Source organism: Rattus norvegicus, chromosome 19 (assembly GCF_021556685.1).
Source record: "Rattus norvegicus strain SHRSP/BbbUtx chromosome 19, alternate assembly SHRSP_T2T, whole genome shotgun sequence".
Lineage (NCBI taxonomy): Eukaryota > Metazoa > Chordata > Mammalia > Rodentia > Muridae > Rattus > Rattus norvegicus.
The window spans coordinates 64,629,180-64,651,387 of NC_141552.1; the positions used below are offsets into that span (position 1 = coordinate 64,629,180).

Genomic DNA, 22,208 nt, shown 5'->3' on the forward strand with positions numbered 1-22,208 from the left:
ACACACATTTCCATATACAGCACACGATTAAAAAATGTTAACTAAAAAGACATTGTAAATGGTTTATTTTATTTATATTTATGTTAGTGTGTGTGTGTGTATGTGTGTGCAAAAGCAATATATGCCCTTAAACCCCCAGCCGTCTTACCAGCCTCTCCCTCCCCCTTTCTTTTAAATATAAATTAATTTTTGAGACAGAATCTTAACTGTCTCCAAGGCCTAAACTGCCTCAAACTCACAGTGATCCCCCTGCCTCAGCTTCCTGGGTGCTGAGATGACAGGTGTCAGACACCATGCCCAAGCAACACATCATGCTATGATAAATGTAATGGTTACATTAAGTGGATTGTCACATAGAATACGTCAAAGTGTCTACTGGTAACAAAATGCATGTTTTGTACAAATACAATAAATGGGTAGAGATATTATTGATAAGGAGATTTGCTCTGAATGGAGAGTGAAGTTGTTCGGAGTAACTTTCTAATTACATATTGTTGCACATCCTCTGTAGTGTCTGGCAGAAGTGGCTCAGCCCCGGGGCACTTTAACAGTACACAGCGTAAGCTGTTTCTACCCAGATTTACTGCTCTCACGTCTGACAGGTTCCAAATTGTGAAACAGATCCGGCCCCAGGGCCTCAGATAAGGGACCTCAGTTGGACACCAGGAAACACCAAAGCTGACTGATACCCCTGGGACTCGGCTAGGGCTCTGCCTAGTCATCTCCGTCCTCCCGGGAGCTTGAGGGCCCTCAGACCTCTGGGTGGGTGGAGACGCTGTCTTGCCCTGGCCTGTGCTCGACTGTCAGTTGGCTCTGGTCAGCAGGCTGGCTGCCCCACAGCCCCGTGGACCTCCTGGCTTGGCATAGTGGGGTTCCTGATGTTCGCACACCCCACTCATGGCAGCAGTGAGCACCGTGTTAAACACTTAGAGCTGTCTCTTGTAGGTTTACAGATTTCTTGACAACCCCCAGAGACACCCTGCGTATCCATGGGGCACTGGCACGGCTGTCAGAGCTCCCAGTGGCCACGAGTGCACAACTGGAGCAGGAGACAGAGCAGGTGGCAAGTGTGGAAACCCTTCGCAAACAAGATGGATGCTGTCTGCCAAGAAAGAGAAGAAGAGAGACCCCTTTGCAGACAAACCTCTCATGTCTTACTACCCAGGGGCTTCTACATCTGCAGCTCCTGCCAGGACGGGCCACTTCCTGTTAGGCACCAAGCTCTTGGATCTGAGTCAGTAGCTTTGGTTTGAGCCCCAACCCTACTCCTAGCTCTGGGACTTAAGATGAGGTTTCTTAGCAGAACAGTTTGCGGGCCTCTAATTCCTCATGAAGTGGGAATGTTACAGCTATGGCCACCTTGGGGGGCCCATTCGCATACTGTGCAAAGAGCAAGGCAGCTGCACGCCGTGATCTAAGCAAGCTGCAGACGCTTCACGCCAAATTCAAATCATAAAACAATCCGGACATGCCTCAACAAGGGGGCAATGCATGCTGGCTGAGCTGTGTCCCCAGAAGGGAACTCACACAGCAACAAGAAAGAGCAGAATCCAATCTGTAAGTTCAGACACTGTGACAAGCAGAAGGCCCCCACAGCAGCCACGGCACTGGAGGATCAATGGGCACATCTTGCTGGTAGCACATCCATAAATAATGGTAGCTTGTAGGGTTCACAGCTGGATGAAACCGGTTTTATCCTCTAGTGACCTGCATCTTCTGGCACTGTGAAAACCAGCCATAGGAAAGAAGTTTCCAGATCAGTTCTGGCTTGATTTCTCTATGTCCATCAAAGTGTATGGCGTTTCTAGCAGTCAGATCTTAATGCTCCGTTCTGGTAGACAACCAAGGTCAGAGACGACACACGTTGTTTGGGGCTCTCTAATCAGCATGAGCTATGGCTTCTAGGAGCAACACTATCTACCTGTGTGGAATGCCTCCTTTCAAACTCTTAAATCATATTTTTTTAATTAGCTTACAGAATGATAAGTTTCCATAGAGCCTTTTCATACCTCTTTACCTTTGTGAACCCTTTTCCCACTCCCACCTGGACCTTTCAGGTCCTCTACTTGGACTTGAGGTCACTCTACAGGAGGATACAAGTACTTGGTCAGAAGCCCCAGGCTGGGACAGTCAGTGGGCCAAAGCTGAGATCTTTCTTAGTAGTGTTGTTACGCTAAATGGATCCATCATCAAACCGCCTGCAAACACTTACATTTCTACCCAGAGGTCAATGCTGCTCTCGGTCTTGGCCACGGGGACTTCTGTCTGTCCAGAGTAGACAAACCTGTCCACAGAACTGGTGAGAACATTGGCTATTCAGTGCTTGGCCCCCAATGGGACTCTCTGTTGACCCCTTCAAGACTTAGGGACTGTCACTGGAGAAGATGCAGAAAGAATGTAAGAGGGAGGGACATGAATGCTGTCTTCCGGATGTGACATGGCCTTGACCTTCACACGCTCAGGAGTTGGGCTTAACCTGTGTTGTGGTAAAAATAGAAAGACCTTTTAGCCTGCGCTAGTGCCAGCACCACAGGGCCATACGGCATCTGCGAGACATTTTCATCTCAGTCAGCAAAGCGTCTCACCTGATAAGCTCCGTCCCATCTCACACTGCCAATGGCTACTCTCTGAGCCTGGCAGCAATCTCTCTACTCATCTAGTTCCCAAGGCGGGTCGCTGCCATGCCAGTTTTCTACAGAGACCGCCTATCTTGCTGCTCTCTTACTGTGGACTCAGTTAAGTCGCCACATGAGAACACGCCGCACAATAACCTCTGATCCAACTGATAAGATATAATTTGCCCATCTAGACAGCACCAAATCCTGTACACACCCATCCCTTAAAAATACTCTTAACAACCTGTACCTATGTGCAGAGAATCTTAACATCTGCTGCCATGTTCTAGCTCCTCTCCTGGCTCCTGCTTCTCCCTCCCTACTAAAACCTCCGTTCCTGCCTCCCTTCTTTCTCGTCCAATGACAGGCCTCGTTTTATCTTGTCTGCCTTCATCTGCATAATGACATCAACCTGCATACCTGCATAAGACTGGACCTGCCAATCAACATTCCATCATAGATGAAGGAAGAACTTGTGAGGCCCCGCCCCTTCCTGGGAATCTCTAGGCAGTCAGTGGCTGCTGAAGGAGGGGGTGTGGCCACTGATAAGTTTCTCTTGCTCAAGTAAGCTCCACCCATTCATGCAGCACCCCCACACACACACACACACACACAAACCCCCTCAAATTAAATATGATGGCTATGAAAGAGAAAAAGAGACATGAAAGTGGGGGAGACCCTCCCAAGAGGAGGGGATAAGCAGATCATGGGATGATGTCATCCAAGTACCTTTTATAGACAGAAAGTTCTGAAAGGCTAAATAATTTTGCATTTTAAAATTAAACGAGGAAAGATGACTCAAAGAGACAGACAACAGGGGTGCTGGCTAATTCCGTCGACTTGACACAAGCTAGAGTCATCGGAGAGGAGGGAGCCTCAATTGGGAAAATGCCCCCATAACATCCGGCTGTGCACAAGCCTGTAGGGCATTTTCCTAATTAGTGATGGATGGGAGAAGGCCCCGCCCACTGTGGGTGGAGCCATCCCTGGGCTGGAGTTCTATAAGAAAGCAGGCTGAGCAAGCCATGGGGAGCAAGTCAGTAAGCAGCACCCCTCCATGGCCTCTGCATCAGCTCCTGCCTCCAGGTTCCAGCCCTGTGTGAGTTCCAATCCTGGCTCCCTTTGATGATAAACAGCAATGTTGGAAGCATAAGTCAAACAAACCCCTTTCTTCCCAACTTGCTTTTTGGTCATCGTGTTTTGTCACAATAGTCACCCTAACTAGGACAACAAGAGAGGACCACACGGTGACCCAAGGCACAGCTGCCTACTGTGGGAAAGGTCACTGAACAAGAGAGAGGTGAACGGAAGTCCCTGGGAGGCAGAGATCTCCAGCTTGACCTGGGTCACCACACAAGGAACCATATGTAAAAAAAATCAGTCAGCTTTACCTCCAATTAACCTGTAAGGGAAAAGGAAGATGATGCTGGTACCAGCTGTGTACTCGAGACACCGGAGGCAGGGACCCTAGGCTCAGACGGAGCCTGTTAGAACCGGCAAACAGAGCCACGTCCTCAGCCTCAATCAGCCATGACTTAGGCCTCTCTCTGATTAGGGATTTTTTTTTTTTTTGATTCCAAAAGAGAGAGGAAAGTTGGGAGTAGAGGGCAATGCGGAGAGTCAGAACTGGGCGCAGGCCAAAGTAACCAGCTGCCTTCCAAAACCAGGCTGACAGGAGAGCGCACTGGAATTCCCTCTGCATGCCCAGGGCCTCAGCTTCTCCACCAAGCCCCACATTCCTGCAGGGGACCAGGCCGCCTCCACTAGAGTGCAGCTCATGGTCAAGGTTAGGTCCCGGTGAGAGGCAGGGATGAGGCTAGGGGCCCGAGAGCTGTGGAACATCCCTCCCTCCCAGCCAGAACACCTCCCTGCCATACTCCAAACACTTCTGTGTTTGTCTAAGAACCCGAGCTATGGCTGTGCTGGGGCCATGAATTCAGTAAATCCACGTCTCCCCAACCCCAAAGGAGAGGCCGGAGCCCAGCGCTCTGGACTGACCACCTGAGCCAGTCAGTCTTCCATCAAGAGCCTAAGGCAGGCTCTCTCTCTCTCTCATCGCATCCCGCCTCTGTGTCCTGTGTGTGGCTTTTTCTAGACCATGCAAGGCCCTTCCTTTCAGGGATTCAGGAATTCATGGATTCCCAGTTGTAAGTGGCTTCTGACTGGCCCCAGAGTCTTTAGATTTGGAAGGGGTTCTTCGTGCTGTTTTGTACACGCATACTCCAAGGTGTGTGTGCGCACAGAGTGTGCACAGGACTTACTGAAGGATAATATCTTCCCAGAAAAGTGCAGGGTTCCTCATTGTCACAGCCTGAACCCAGCCAGGAAGCCAGCGTTGGGTGTGGGTGGAAGGAACTAGATCCTGGTAGCTGCCTTCAGCCCCGGTGCCAGATTCCAAGCCCAAGATAGTGACTTAGTTTCTTTTCTGTTATTGTGATTAAAATGTTCTAATCAAAGTGACTGAAAGAGAAGAGGGTGCTTTTTTTTTTTCCACTCAAGTCGTTCATGGTGAGGAGTCACGGTAGCAGGAGCCTGGGCCAGCTCAGTTAGTTGAGGTCATCAGAGTCCTCAATCCACACCAACCTTGCCCTGGCCATCTGTGCCCTACCAATATCCACCCCACAGAGGCCCTGCCCTCCTCAGGACTTGCTCCACCTGCTGGCCTAAGGTGTGAGGATCTGGGCACCAGGGACTCTGCACACAGACCTTGAAGTTTAGGAACAGAGAGCCCAGTTCACAGATGAAAAAACTAAGTCCAGTAAGGACCAGTACGATGTAGCAAGGTACAGGCTCTGTAGGAGGCTGTGCTCACCGGAACCACACAAAGCTGCCAGAGAAGGAAGCTGGATGACGATTCAGGCAGCACAGTGTCCGTTGACTGACTCTGGAAGAAAGACCCCACACCTCCAACTCCCTCTGCAACTGAATAGCCCGGGGGACTAGGTAGCAGGTACCTGCACATGGTACATGGACAATAGAAGATCCAGCCAGCCCAGGCTGAGGGAGCCTGGGAATCTAGTCTTTGCCTCCGATGTGATCTGGTGAGCAGTCAGGACTGGGAACTTCGTCATTAAAAGTCCTCTAGCTGGGCAAGAGTGATCCACCCCTGTAATACAGACAAGAGGATCCCAAGTTCAAGGCCATCCTGGGCTACGATGTAGCAAGATCTTAAAACAAACCAAAAGAGTGGGCATGGGTATAACCACCTGCAATGGCGATGCTCCGGAGGCTGAGGCAGGAGGACTACCACAAGTTTAATATGGCCTACATAGTGAGTTTCAGGCCAGCCAGAACTGCATAGCTAGACTTGTCTAAATAAATAGACAAATAAATAAACAAATAAATAAATAAAATATAGGAACAAGGAAGCTGACTCAAAGGATCTATCAGTCTTCACACACATGTGAGCTCAGTATTTTGGCTCCTCAGACCTACAGATAGGCCGGGCGGGCACCACAGCTCCCCATACTCAGAGGCAGTCACACTACACCAGCCAAACCACCACGCTCCAGGTTCAACAAGAGAACCTGCCTCAAACAAGTGGAGCATAATGGAGGAAGACGACTAACATCATGATGCCCAGGCCTCTACATATATGAAAACGCACAAACACACACACACACTCACACACACACTCACACACACACTCACACACACACTAACACACACACTCACACACACTCACACACATACTCACACACTCACACACACACTCACACACACACTCACACACACATACTCTCACACACACTCACACACTCACACACACTCACACACACATACTCACACTCACACACACTCACACACTCACATACTCACACACACACTCACACACACATACTCACACACACATACTCACACTCACACACACTCACACACACTCACTCACACACACTCACACATACACACTCACACTCACACACACATACACTCACACATACATATATACACTCAAACACACACTCACACACATACATACATACATACACTCACACACTCACATCCATACACACATACATATACTCAAACACACACACACTCACACACGTACATACACTCACTTACATACTCTCACATGCACAGATTCACACTCACACGCTCACACACACATACATACACTCAAACACACACAGTCACTCAAGCATACATTCACACACACACTCAACATATACATAAACTCACACACACATACATTCCCTGAAACACTCACACACACGAATATACACTCAAACACACACTCAGTCATGCAGACTTGCAGACATTCACACACACACATAAACATACATACACTCAGACACACACTCACACATGCATATATTCACACATAATTACATACTCACACAGACAGACATACACACACATACCACAAAGTCACCCACACGCACTCTAATGCATGTACACATACAAACATACACATTCTCACACACTTATTCACAGTCATAACACACACTCACATACGCACACTCTTATACGTGCTCGCACACAATTAAAAGACCTCTAAACATCCCAGTGCCAGCATTCTGACCCTTCCATCTCTCTAAGGGGATGGCTTCTCCCTCCCTCCCTTGCTTAAGACACACCTGATGTTTGCCTCCCAAGCATGTGAAGCTGAGACCAACGGGTGTCACAGTCACTGTCCCTTGGTGGGATCCTGACACAGCCCTTGCCTTCTCTTCACTGGCTTCACTGGGGTCTGACTACTGGGAGACCACACCCCTGCCCTGGTGGGTAGCAGCTTCTAGAAAGGAGTTGTCATGTTGGTGAGCTCCACAGCCCACCTTTGTGAGTCTAGCTTAACAAATCATCCTATTTTTGAGCCTCTCCCCTCTGTTCATACAGCTGGGGCCACCAGGTACCTTCTGAGTCACCCTTGGTGAAGGACTGACTCGTATATGGTACAGGCCAGAGAGGGCCCACCCTGGATATTCTGTCCCATTTAGCAATCTGTTTCTAATTCCCTGACCCGGGGAGCGACTAACCCACCTCCCTGGCCGCCCGCAGGCTCTGCATGCCTCGAAGATTACACGCTGAGCTGAGCGCTGAGCGAGTTCTGTCCACCCAGCAGAGAGCAAGGACAACGAGTTCTATTGTTCCGCCTTCCCAACGCCCCGGCTGGCAAGAGACTGTCTCAGAGAGATGGATGGAAGGAAAACAGTCCCAGCCAGATCTCCCATGGACCTGCCCACCACACCCACCCTTCAGGCTCCATGTGCCTGTGGCTAGCAGCTCTTCTCTTACCGAACAAAATGTCCTTCGCCCTCCTGAGTCTCTGTACCCAAGAAAATCAGCCTCAAATGTGGGGTGAACTCAACCAGACATCAAAGATAGAACTCACTGAGAGCACCACTTAATAAATACTATAAAGGTGTGTGGTGATATGTAGTGCATTGCCCTAAATATTCATGTGACTACCTCGACAAAGGAGATCACGATGTAAGATGTACCCACCACATGCCTTCTTCCCGCCACAGACCCTAACCACGGGACTTCTGGTCCCATTTTACAGAAGGGAAGCCTGAGACTGGGAGCCCAGAGCCCAGAGTTTGAACCTGGGTCCGTCGAACCCGAGCTCCCGAGCTATCAGCTACACTCAGAGCCTCTGAGAAAATAAAAGCTGGCCCATTCTCCAACCCAGAAGCCCGTGCAGTCCCACTGCCTCTGCCCGCTTTTCAGAATGAAGCTGACAGGAAATGAAGCCACCAAAGGGAGGCGAAGCAAACTTACTCAGTCAGGGAAAGGAGGAATTTGGTCCCGGCTAAGAGGAAGTGGTATCACTTAGTGATGTTGGCACCAAGATCTCCTGGGGGGGCTACTGTAAGCTGGGATCAGGGTGCCAAAAGTTATTCTCTTGAAGCCAGGGTTAAAGGCCCAAAACTCAGAAGCCCAGAGATCCAGAGACTCCTTCCTGTTTCTCCCAGCTCCACATCAATCAGGCCCTGGGCTGTAGCTTTTTGTCCCACCTCATCTCTGCTCAGGGCCGGTGAGGAACCTACCGGTTTAGACCTACCGCGGCCAGCATGAGTTCACCTTGTCACATCTGCAATGACTGTGTTTCCAAATAAAGGCCATATTCTCAGGTTTGAAGGGGGACTCTGTTGATAGCACACATCTGTCCCCCCATCCATCCCCCATACCCCATCCCTGCTCCACCTAGGCAGCCATCCCTGTGGCTCATGGTGCAGGGCCTCTCTGGATATCAGGCCACCGTAAGGTGCAAAGGGTGGCTAAAGTCCAAAGGGAAAAAAGTGTCCCCTGTGTCGAGACAGTCAGAGGTAGGCAGTTGCTTGTGACAGTGACCCCCCAAACAGCCTAGAGAAAGGGTGTGTTAACGAGAAAGGCAGGGGGGTCACCTCAAGTTGGGGCAGCCCGAGGGCTCTGTCAGCTTTGAGTCAGAGCTGCAACTGACAGTTTTAAAAGATCTGGGGGCTGGGGATTTAGCTCAGTGGTAGAGCGCTTACCTAGGAAGCGCAAGGCCCTGGGTTCGGTCCCCAGCTCCGAAAAAAAGAACCAAAATAAATAAATAAATAAAATAAAAGATCTGCCTCCTAACCTGAGAGTGTAGTGCCTTTGATCCCAGTACTCAAGAGGCTGAGGCAGGAGGATCGCCATGAGTTTGAGGCAAGCCTGGATTCCAAGATGAGACCGTTCTTGGGATCAGTTGTAGTTGATGACTCTTGTAACAGGCCAACCTGGGTGGTAGCAAGACCCTGTCTGGAAAGAGAAGAGAAAGTCCTCAGTCAGCGGAGTGACCTTGGCTGAAGGTGACCTGGGCCCCTCCTCAATGACCGAACACATTGCACTTGTCTGTGGATCATGAGGAATCCTTCCATCCAGGTCTAGAGTGAAGGACCCTTGACGAGGGCTGTGTGTGCCCCCAAGTCACTCACCAGCTTTAAGCTACCAGCCCCAGTCCATACTGGTCCCATCAACACACTACAAACAAGGGAGAGCTTCCTGACCCCTACCATGCTGTCCCAGACCTTGATGTCCGTCAGTCATTTGGTTTCCCATGATGAGGAAAAAACAGAACAAAACAACAGCAAAATCCTTGACACCTCAGTTCTGCCAGCCTGCTGTCCTCAGAGCCACCAAGTGTGAACTCCCCGGCCACTGAAGGGACCCAGAACACTCGGAGAGGGGGAGGAAGATTCTGGCAAACAAGGCCTCTATGCAAACAACATCCCTGGTTTTTCTAGAACTGAAGAGGGACTTGGTTTTGAGGATATGGGGGTGGGGAGAGCAGTTTGAGGCACAGGGAAGAAGACACCGCCCAGAAGCAAAAACGGCAGTTCTCACTGGACCTGCTGTCCTTGGAGTGGGGTACTTGATACTTAGTACCTTTTGAAGCAATTAATTGAGCGTCTACTTTGAGATCTTTACATGAGCACCTACTATGCTCACAGTCGTCCATAAGAAGGCTTGTACAGTTTATAGGCAAAGACAAACAATAACAGAGGCATCGAACTACTGATCCATGGTCGCACAGCCTTGTGGGTAAAGTACAGGGGCGGGCTTCAGAAGCAGGGCTCAGAGTCATCATTTCGCACGTGCACCTTCCCCATGTCTGCCGACCGCCGTGATAGAGGAAAATCAGCTGTCGATTCCTTTACCCCTGGAGGCACAGAGTCTACGTCTAGAACATTCCACCACGTTTAGGGATCCACACCCTCACAGACCACAAGTCCTAATGTTGCCCTACTTAGTGCTCTGGTCAAATTCACTCCAATACCGCAGGACAGAGGAAGGCGCTGATCTTAAAAACCTCCTGAAGGAAACCTTACCCGCCCTGCAGCTTGCTTCCTCCCGGAGCCTCTGACGCTGTCTGGAAGAAGACACCCAGTTCAGAATGAGAAGGGCAGGACCATAGTTTGGTCACTCTTGGGCTCTTCTAGAACATTCTGTGATGCGTGCGGCCACCAGGAACCAATGGGGGGCTGCTGTGGAGCTCACACGGGGCTGAGTCTGGACCTGATCTGAAACACAGTGCCCAAGGCTCAGGGCAGAGTGAGGAGCCATCCCCAGGAGAGCTGGGGTCAGGACAGGATTGAGGGGAGAGAAAAGATCTGAAATTTGCTCCCGTCAGACATTACTAATCGATCACAGAAAGCCTACTAGTTTAAAACACCAAAGCAAGATATAAAATTACTCTTTTCTCCCATTCCCAGCATCCAAAGTGCTGGTGAGCTGACTCCAACTGCTACTCCAGGAGATCCACTAGTCCTAGGGTAGAACCTCCTCTCAGGAATTTGAGTCCTTGCCTTTCACCCTTCCTTTTCTTTGCTCCCCTCAGACATTACTAATCGATCACAGAAAAACCTGCTATTAATGATATTTTCGAACCTTGTGTTGTTTTCCAGCACTAAGGTAATGTCAAACATGCTGTGACAACCATAATAAACAAACCACAAGTGTTTCCTGTGAGCATGACCTAGACAACTCATCTGCTTCTCATTATGGCCCTGTGTAATACTGTACTGTCCCCACTTTACAGATGGTAAAACTGAGTCACAGGCAGGTGACACGGATGCCCAGGTTCCACAGCTAGTGAGTGATGGAGCAAGAATCAGGAGACCAAGCTGATGCCCCCAGAGTAGCCACAGGCATCAGCTGAGGCGACAGGTGCGCATGCTCAGCTCAAGGTATAGAAGCCAAGGATGGTTTGATCCTGCCTAGAGATCAGCTACTTCCCTCTTCGGGAACGGACCCATCCTGGTGCTTGACCCTGGGCTGGGTATCCATGGGCAGTTTGAGAGGACTGACTGGCTTTGCCGTGCGTGGATAGTCAAGTTGACACAGAAAAGTCATAGTCGCAGAAGCCCTGGTTAGAACCTCCCAGCACACACCAGACCATGGCCTGAACATCATGAGGCCCTCCTGGGAAGACACAGCCTCCCTTCTCAGCCCACCAAAGGCACCATCAAGAACACTCCTGCTCGGGGCTGGGGATTTAGCTCAGTGGTAGAGCGCTTACCTAGGAAGCACAAGGCCCTGGGTTCGGTCCCCAGCTCCGAAAAAAAAACACTCCTGCTCAGCTAAGCCTGGGGACTCTCCTACCATCCCCCTAGTGGCTACAAAGAGGCAGCCATCTCTCCTCATTCCCTTCCCTGTCCCCACATTCAAGGGCAGGGCAGCATGTGGATCTCCTGACCCAGTCACCCCAGGAGGGCAGGCACAGGGCCATGAAACCCAGCTGTGGAGTCGGCTAACAAGAGGCAGATAGCCATGGAAAACAACCCCACCCGGCTCCCCCATGAATCCGGACAGCTCAGGGTCCTCCACCCACATCCTTGCACCCCGGGACCCTGGCACTGGGAACCAGAAAGAGCTTTGGGAAGAAGGTGGTAAGTGGGCTCTGCTGAGGACTCAGGAGTTCTCAAAACAAAAGACAAGTCATCGGTGACTGGGGGAACAAAAGCTCTCTCTCTCTCTCTCTCTCTCTCTCTCTCTCTCTCTCTCTGTGTGTGTGTGTGTGTGTGTGTGTGTGTGTGTGTGTGTGTGTGTGTGTTTAACTCTCTCTGGGACCTTGGCTCCTTTGGAAGCTGTGAGAAGCCCAAGGATCCTCCCTCGAATGTCTTGACATGCATAAAACTCGTGGGGTGTAGGAGAGATGGCTCAGAAGAGCCATCAAAATGACCTGAAGTGGGACAACAGACACACTGCTGGGAACAGGATCTGACAGCTTCCTGACCTCGGACACCCAGATCTCAGACATAGTCTCAAAAGGCTGACACTTCTGTGCTGGGAGGAGAAAACAGCTACAACCAGCTGGTGACAAAGTGACAGACTTTGTTGACAGCACTGGCTCTCGGCCTATGTCTGTAATGGGGGGAAAGGCTAGGCTCCAGTTTGAGCTGAGGAAGAGCAGAGAAGTGGAGTTCCCATCTGGCGTCACTGACTCCTGAGTTCCACCCACAGATACTGACGTCACGGCCACCAGGGTCAGTCCTAGGACCCCAATCCCCTCTTCAGACCTCATCGGAGGTCTGCACATCGTGCCCTCGGGTCCTTTCAGGGCAGTGCACAAAGTAAAGAATACTAAATGCTTGTTTCAGGGCTGGGGAGAGTGCACCTCGCACCTACTCTGTGTGTGTGTGTGTGTGTATGTGTGTGTGTGTGTGTGTGTGTGTGTGTGTGTTGTGCCTTAACCATGTGACCTAGGAGACAGACAGGAGGATCTTGGAGATGACTGGCCTCCAGCTGAGCTCGGGGCTCAGTGAGAGACCCTGTCTTAAAAGAACAAGGTGGAGAGTGAGAGAGTAGAGTGACTGATGTCCTCTCATGACCTGCACGTGTAAGCGCAAGAGTATGCATACACACATACACACACAGCATACACATACATAAACAACTCTCACACTCACACATACACATATATACAATACACACAGACACATACCATACACATACATAGACAGCACACACACTCACACATACACACACATACATGCACATACACACAGACACAGAGACATACACACATACACACACATACATGCACATAAACACAGACACAGAGACATACACACATACACACACATACGTGCACATACACACAGACACATACCATACACATACATAGACAGCACACACACCCACACATACACACACATACACACACACATACATATACATGCACACTCACACATATACACACACATACATACACAGCACACATACACACACACACACACACACATGCGCGCGCGCACACACACACACATTTTTAGTACACTCCATGACAGAGGAAGTGTTTACTTGGGCTCTAAGGAAGAGCCTGAGCCCACAGTCCACTGTCGATCAAGCAGGCTCCATCATACCCCAGGGAGGCCAGAGTCTACAGCGTCCAAAAACAAGGCCTTTCCATGCCTGCTGTGGCCCAGCATGAAGGTTGGGCTGAGTCTCCACGCATATGTTCCCCTCGGCTTGCCAAGGGCTGGGCCCAGGGTGTGCACAGGAGCCCCATAGGCCAGGTCAGGGCGTGTGTGTGTGTGTGTGTGTGTGTGTGTGTGTGTGTGTGTGTGTGCACTCGTGCATGTGCACATGAGAAGCAGCTCCCTCTGGCTGGCCCCTGGATGTTCCCCACAGCCTTTGGGCCTTACCCTGCCCCCTACCATTATATGCTTGTTCTGCCAACAGTTCTCAGGGTGTGACCTGGAAAACTGCACAGTCATGAACCCTGGTGCAAGCCAGAAAGGACAAATGCTCCAGGGTGGTCACTGGCAGGTGACCAGGCATGGTGCAGACCATCCTGTGTAGAATGGAGATTAAACCATGCACTGGTTTGCAGCCCTGTTCCCAACCAGTCGGCAGAGCTATTGCCGTGTGGCAGTTAAGACTGCCTCCATTCCTACGCCTGGGTCTCTCCTTCGGCATGGAAGGAACAGGGGTGCTGGGTACTCAGTTCCACTCCCCGCAGTGTACACTGATCCCCAGAAATAAGGTGCTGTTAGGAATGACCACAGCCAAGTCAGCAGTCACCAGAGTGGCATGAGGCTGGGGGATGACTTCTGGGTCTACCGTAATGTAACACTCCAAATACCACCACACATGTAAGAGGGCTTCTCTTTGTTCTAAATCAACACCTTCCAGAAGCCTACTGCCCCTGCTCTCTAGCCAGCTCCCCTCATCCCTGAAGCTGGCTGGCTGCTCTCTGAACTCCATTTTGCTAAAGAAGCTGGGAGGACCACATGCCCCTCACCTCTGGTGGGGAGGGAGGAGAGACAGCTGGAAGCAAACCGGTCTGACCCCTGAAAGACTTCCCAAAGGTCCTCCAGTGGAGGATGGGCCTTTTTGGAGAGAGCCGCAGGCTCAGCCTTCTCAGACACACTGTCTTGGGGACAGACCCCAGTGATGGCCACTGGCCCAACCTGCAATTTAGGCTCAGACCAGAGACGAGGGTGGCTCCAACTGAGGGTCATACTTCAGGGCAGCCTCAGTAATGAGAGGACAGGAAGTCAACGTGTCACCATGAGAGCTCTTCTGTTTGGAAATCTCCAGGCAGCATTAAGTCTCTGTAGCTCTTTGGGGAAAACTGAGGCACCAGACCTCTGTGACAGGACTGAAGGTAGGAGTTCAGCTTCTGAGCTCTGCCGTGGAAGGCCCCACGGAAGCTGGGTGGAGCAGACTAAGGGGACAATACCCACACAGCCTTTGTGCCTGTGGGCAGCTCAGCCTGGAGCAAAAGGTCCAAACTGCTTCGCCACATCCCTTGGGAACTGAGGTTCCTAGAAGTTAGCCACCAATGTCCCCTGGGTAGCTTTGGGCTCCACCCAAAATTTTGTTCCAGAAGCCTGTGGTAAGCTAGAATTAATGATCTGTGTCATCTTGGTGGTCCCACGTTGCTGGATCTTGCAATGTGTGTTCAACAGCAGGGGCAACCAGGCAACAATTTCTAGAAGATTCTATCCCACTCATGGAAGCATTTTGAGAAAGTTTCTTTACCTTCATGAAGGTGCTGTTCCCAGCAACTGGCCAGAGGCAGGTCCATGATGCTCTGCGATGTTCGCCACCTGTGAAGAGGAAGGGTGTCCTGCCAGGCACTGCTACAGAAGAAGCCTCCAACGCGGCCCTTGGTACCTGACCAGGCACAAAAGCCACACATGTTATTCCCTTTCTGAGAAGTGTCCAGGACGGGCAAACCCATGGAGTCTTGGACATCACATTTGCCTAGGAGAGATGGATGAGAACTCTTTAGTTCAAGTTTTCCAGAAACACTCTAGGGCTGTGAAGGCTTCGCAATTTTGAGGACAGAGAACCCAGAATCCCACATGTCAAGCGAGAGACTGCCACAGTATGTGAATGTATATGTATGTGTATGTTTATGTGAATGTATATGATGTATATGTATGTGTGTATGTGTATGTGATGATGCATATGTATAATGTGTATGTAATGTATATGTAATATATATGTAATGTAGATGTATGTGTGTGTATGTATATGATGTATATGTGTGTATGTGTATGTGATGATGCATATGTATAATGTGTATGTATATGTAATGTAAATGTAATATACATGAATGTATATGTATATATGTATATGATGTATATGTATACGTATGTGTATGTGATAAAGCATATGTATAATGTGTATGTATATGTATATGTAATGTATGTGTAATATATGTGTAATATATATGTATATATGTATATGATGTATATATGTGTGTATGGATGATGCATATGTATAATGTGTGTTATGTATATGAAATGTATATGTAATGTATATATATGATGTATTTATATTGTATGTGATGATGCATATGTATAATGTGTATGTATATGTATTGTAATGCATATGTAATGTATATGTATATGATGTGTGTATGTGTATGTGATGATGCATATGTATAATGTGTATGTATATGTAATGTATATGTAATATATGTAATGTAGATGTATATGATGTATATGTATGTATATGTGTATGTGTATGTGATGATGCATATGTATAATGTGTATGTATATGAGTATGATGTATATGATGTATATGTATATTTATATCACTCTTTTTTTTTTTTCAGAAAAAAATAAGCAAGTGGCTGAAACAATGGTTCAGCAGTTAGGAGCCCTGGCTGCTCTTCTAGAGGACCTGGATTTGATCCCCAGCACCTGCATGGCAGCTCACAACCGGCTGTAACTCCAGTTCTAGGGAATCCCACTCCCTCTTCTGGCCTTTCTGGGCACCAGGCATGCACAAGATACACGGACATTCATGCAGGCAAGACATCTATACATATAAAATGACACAGTAAGAGAGAGAGAGAGAGAGAGAGAGAGAGAGAGAGAGAGAGGCAGAGAACACAGAGTTGCCGTTTCCTAAGTGTGACTGACCTCTGCACCTTAGGTTTTTATTGTTGTGTTTGTTTGTTTGTTTGTTTGTTTGTTTGTTTGTTTTATTCCTGCAGGAAAAGGACGGTCACAGCCCATAGTCTTACTAACTTTGTGTCATTAAGACCAATCAGGTGCTTGGGCATGGGATCAGCAAGGAGTCCTCAGCCCCTAGACAACCATGCTCCCATCCACCCCAGGTAATGCGGTGGTCAGCATAAAGCTGGGCTTAGGAGATGGAGCCCTTTGAGGGCTCTGGTTACACTCTGGCCAGCATGGCTTCCAAACACTCTTCTCTATGGCAGGACAGAGGCTGCTGCTGCTCAACTCAAGACTTGCAAGGACTTCGGGCCAGGATAAGACAGGTTTCCCAGGGAATGCAAGCCAACCCAACTGTTTGTGACAAAGAGAGGCGCCACCCCCAGCGGGCGTGAGGTGCCCAGTGGCTTCTGTTGACGCATCAACATGATCCTGCATTTCTATGCTGTAGCCACTGCTGTCGCACTGCGTGGGGTCAGGCCAGGCTTCTGTCTTCTTCCAGAGTCTGTTTCCCAGGCTTTTTTTTTTCTGGTGGGCATGTATTTTTATGATCTTTTTAAAGAATGCCGCTTTCTGGATGTTGAAGCTCAAAGTCTGCAAAAAAATAAAAAGAAAATCTATTTAGGGAAAAGTTTCTTTAAAGGGAGACTAACTGGAAGGAAGAAAGGAGCCAGAAGAGCAGGCAGGGGCACGGGAAGAGCTGTGTGTGTGTGTGTGTGTGTATGTGTGTGTGTGTGTGTATGCACGTGTGTATGTGTTTATGTGTTTATGTGTGTGAGTATGTGTATATGTATGTGTGAGTGTGTATATGTGTATATGTATGTGTGTATGTGTGTGTATGTGTGTGTATATGTGTATGTGTGTATGTGCATTTATGTTTGTATGTATGTATATGTGTGTATGTGTGTGTGAATGTGTATGTGAGTGTGTGTATGTGAATGTGTGTTAGTATGTATATGTGTGTATGAGTAGTATGTGTGTATGTGTGCATGTGAGTGTGTATGTGTGTGTGAATGTAGGTGCATGCGTGTGTTTGTGTGTATATACATGCATACATGTATGTGTATATACATGCATGCATGTATGTGTGAGTGTGTGTGTAAGTGTGTGTGTGTGTGTGTGTGTGTGTGTGTGTGTGTGTGTGTGTAGAGGCCATGAAGTAGCCACCAACAGCTTACCATGCTTGGACAGCATGATGGAGGTGAGACTCAGAATTCAGTTATTACAAGGAGGAAAGGGATAGTCTTACGCATGCCAGATGACTTGGGTCTTCAGGAGGACGACCTATGTTCTCACACTGCTGTGATTTAGGTAAGGTGACACCCTGTGACACAGTAGGACCTTTAGGAGCGCATGCTCAGGGTCAGAATTGAAGGAGACTCGGCACCCATCCTATCATGATGGTAGCTGGAAGGTGGGGAACACATTTCCCAGAATCCTCTGCCATCTGGAGCATTCTAGATTAGACTCCATCATGAGAGTCCTTCATGCAGATCTAGAAAGGCCAATGGCATTGCCTCCCCCAGCCCTAGGCAACAGAGCTGTTGACTCCAGCATGGGCCCAAGTGCCTCAGCGCTCCAGGCTGGTGCTACCAGCAGCACAATTCCCAAAGTTTCTATTCCATCAAATTGAACATGAGAAGCCGTGCCCTCCAGCTTTCCCACAGTTTGGAAACATCCAATACCCCTTGTCTTAGTCAGGGTTTCTATTCCTGCACAAAAATCACGACCAAGAAGCAAGTTGGGGAGGAAAGGGTTTATTCAGCTTACACTTCCACATTGCTGTTCATCACCAAAGGGAGTCAGGACAGGAACTCAAGCAGGTCAGGAAGCAGGAGCTGATGCAGAGGCCATGGAGGGATGTTACTTACTGGCTTGCTTCCCCTGGCTTGCTCGGCTTGCTCTCTTATAGAACCCAGGACCACCAGCCCACGGATGGCACCACCCACAATGGGCTGGGCCCTCCCTGCTTTGATCACTAGTTGAGAAAATGCCTTACAGCTGGGTCTCATGGAGGCATTTCCTCAACCGAGGCTCCTTTTCTGTAATAACTCCAGCTTGTGTCAAGTTGACACACAAAACCAGCCAGTACACCCCTGTGTTACATCTCTTCTGGGCGTGTGGAACATTTCCCTTGGTGTCCTGAGAACAGATTTTTTTTACTACAGATCAAATGCCTTGAGCTTCCAGGACAATGCCACAGGCCACCAAACCGCAGGTCACTGTGATTCTCATCTGACAGCACAGCCATCTCCAAGTTCACCAAGAGCACAGTGGGCACAACTGAGACAAGGCCAGGCCTACCATTCTCCCCTGCCGGCCACCTCCACCTGCTCTTTTACAGGCAGACAGGGACAGACTCAAAAGAGTCATTTGTGGCTCGGGGTTATTATTTCGTATGTGGTGGAATATATGTATATATTTATCTTGGGTCCGTCTAGGCTTTGAAACCCTAATGTCTAAATTGCCAGTATCGTATAAATTCCCTTTCAAAATCGCTGTCATGGTTTGGATCCGTCTACCCGCTGTGTAAGACAACGCCGCCAACTGCTCCCCGACGCCTTTCTTCTCGGGCCACGCTGACGGATGCACCATTCAGAGGTGCAGGCCTGGAGAGGAGTGGGGAAGTCCTGTCATCCATCCCTGTGGACCTGGCATCTCTGCAGCCTGTGAGTCACAGCTCGAGGCCAGCTCAGGACACCCCGAGCATGGAAATGGCTGGGGATGCTGGGACCGCACAATGTTTCCCTTTGGTTAAAGAGAATTTTTTTTAAAAATATAATAATAAACTGTGGTAGAGAAAGTTGGGGGTGCCAAGCAGGTTGTTTCGAGGAGGGAGGAGCACTTGTGTCCCAGGGCTGGTGGCGGGGGGGGGGGGGGTGCTGAGTGGCCCTTGTTTTCTCCAACGTGGGAACTTGGCAGAATAAATTCCTGGAAGAGGTCGAAGATGGTTGGATGAATCAAACCAAACATCCACACATGACGGACGGCCCGGGGCTGTGGAAGGCCTCGGCTGTGTCACAGGCCAAGAGTCAGGTAAGTCCTGACTTACCTGTCTTCTAACTGCACCCCAAGTCCGAGTTCCCGCTTGCTTCTTTTACGCTTGCTTCTTTGGAGAGTTCCACTCGAGGACGGACGCTATTGAGACGAAGGCCTCGAACTTGCGCCTTCACCGCGCATGCGCCTAGGTGTGCGGAGGGCAGAGGTCAACCTTCAGTGCGTGCGTTTCCTCCGACGGCCGCTCTGGTTTTGTCTCTAAGGATTTCGTTTTGAAGGAATTCGTTTCGTGTGTGTGTGTGTGTGTGTGTGTGTGTGTGTGTGTGTGTGTGTGTGTGTCTGTGGGTTGACACGCGGGAGTGCAGTGCCCTTGGAGCCCCAAAGAGGGCATCGGATTCCCCTTAGATCTGGAGTTACAGGCAATTGGGAGCTGCCCAAACATGGGTGCTGGGTAGTGGACTTAGGTCCTCTGCAAGAGAAGCAAGCGCCTTAACCTCTGAGGCACGGCTGAGGCACCTCCAGCTCTGTCCTGTGTTTTGAGACAGGGACTCCACAGACCTGGCCACAAGCCCCAGGAATACGGCTATGACCACTTCCGGAGCTCCAGAATTACTAGAATCTGAAACAGCATAGGACCGTTTTCAGAGCTGGGGACCGGACCCTCGAGGATCTACTCTACGGCAGATCTACCTCCCCGCGCAAGCTGGACAGCCTGTCCTGATGACGAGGGAGGGAGTCTTCACATGCACCTGCCAGGAGGGCGGGAACTCACGCCTGCTCTGACCCCCTCCTAACTGAGCAAGGCAGGATGTGAGAGCAACATGCTGGCACAGTGGCCAAGGGTCACGTGAGTGAGCTGCTCCAGTCTGCAAGCATGCAAACGGCTCTGTGGGCCACATCTCCCTCCACCCTGTGGCATCGTGCCCTGACTCCAGTAGACACCTCCCCCCGCCCCCATCTCCAGTGCCTTCCTGTGCCCACGCCCAGCCGGGTTGAGAAAAGCAGGAGCTCAGCTCCTATTCCTCCTCCCCTGAGGGATGCTTCAGCCGCCCTGCTTGGGCTGCCTGGGCTTCAGGGAGGCCACCGGCCTGACCTGTGGGTCTAGTACAGCCTGCCCAGACTAAACATCCTTGATTAAGCTCCACAAAGGTTAAATGGGCAATTAGGCAGGTTGCACAAAGCTGGGGTGGCCCTTTGCCCCATAGAACCATGCCTGGACGCCAACCCCAGAAAAGGGACCCCTCCCACTCCCACTTACACATAATGCCTGACTCCACACAGCAGGCCTGACCACAGCCCGCCCGCAGTGGGCAGTATTAACCACAGGAACCTATGCTAACCTGGGGGCTGCAGTATTGAACTTCTTCAGCTGACCTGAGGCCACAGACCTAGCCTCCCTTCTCTTCACCCCTCGACCCAACCCTTCCAAGTCCTGTCAGCACTTGCTTAAGAGCACACCCCCAACTCAGACATCTTAGTCACTCCACTGCTACCCTGGACCAACTTTTTACTGTCAACACCATAGCCCTGTCACAGTTAGGAAAGGGATCTGCCTCAGTGTCCCATTATCATAAGGCCTCTCCCCAATGCAAGGGAAATTCACATGCTGGCCGGTTCCTTGGACATAAGCCCAAAAGGCCTCAAGTTCTGACTGTTCCTCCCAACTCTCTAGGATGTTGGCTGGCCCTGCCACTTCTGTCTGTCTCTGACCTTCGACGTCACTTCCTGGAGTGGGATGTCTTTCTCTGGCTTTTGTGCTCATATGAATGTCCCACACGCAGCACTAAGACTCACAAGAGGCAGTGTGCGCTGCTTGGAGCCCAATGCTTCTCACGCAGGTGGGGAAACTGAGGCTTCAGACTGTTGATGTCACGCCCAGGAGGACGCAGCAAACTATGCAGTGGGGCATAAGCCCGGACCTTGCTGGATTCCAAACCCCAGCTCTTGCCCTGTGGAGCTGGAATGGAACCCAGAACCTCATTGATAGTATGAGCTAAACTACTCCCCAGCCCTGGCTCTTCTCTTCTAACATTTTCTATTTTCTATTTAGTGTGATTACAAAATCGAAGCTGGGAAATAGTGTTTAAATAAAAAAAATTCACACATGTTACATTTTAAAAAAAAAAAACAGTAAAGTTCTCGATCTTTACTCTATGAATATAATTCTAGGGCCAGCTTTCAAGTGAGGTAGCCAAAGCCAGCCTGGACTCTGCTGCCTTGGGCTCCTCTCAGAACACCCCTGGGATGAGGAAGGGGAGGAAGAAGAAGGGGAGGAGGAGGAGGAGGAGGAAGAGGAGAAGAAGAAAGAAGAGGAAGAGGAGGAGAAGGAGGAAGGGAAGGAGGAAGAGGAGGAAGAGGAGGAAGAGGAAGAGGAGGAAGAGGAGGAGGAGGAGGAAGAGGAGGAAGAGGAGGAGGAGGAGGAAGAGAAGGAGGAAGAGGAGGAAGAGGAGGAGGAAGAGGAAGAGAAGGAGGAGGAGGGGAAGGAGGAAGAGAAGGAGGAAGAGGAAGAAGAGGAGGAGGAAGAGGAAGAGAAGGAGGAAGAGGAGGAGGAAGAGAAGGAGGAAGAGGAAGAAGAGGAGGAGGAAGAGGAAGAGAAGGAGGAAGAGGAGGAAGAGGAGGAGGAAGAGGAAGAGAAGGAGGAAGAGGAGGAGGAGGAGGAAGAGGAGGAAAAGGAGGAGGAGGAAGAGGAAGAAGAGGAGGAGGAAGAGGAAGAGAAGGAGGAAGA

At 49.9% G+C, this 22,208-nt stretch overlaps 1 long non-coding RNA gene across 1 annotated transcript; it reads right to left on the reverse strand.

Annotated features, from left to right (window-relative positions):
* Nucleotides 1–5,569: 5,569 nt before the first annotated feature.
* On the reverse strand, nt 5,570–10,484 carry LOC108348955 (uncharacterized). Its single transcript, XR_015643645.1, has 3 exons — nt 10,397–10,484; nt 9,166–9,326; nt 5,570–5,721 (listed from the first exon to the last, which is right to left on the reverse strand). It is a non-coding gene; the product is annotated as an uncharacterized LOC108348955 (long non-coding RNA).
* Nucleotides 10,485–22,208: the final 11,724 nt, after the last annotated feature.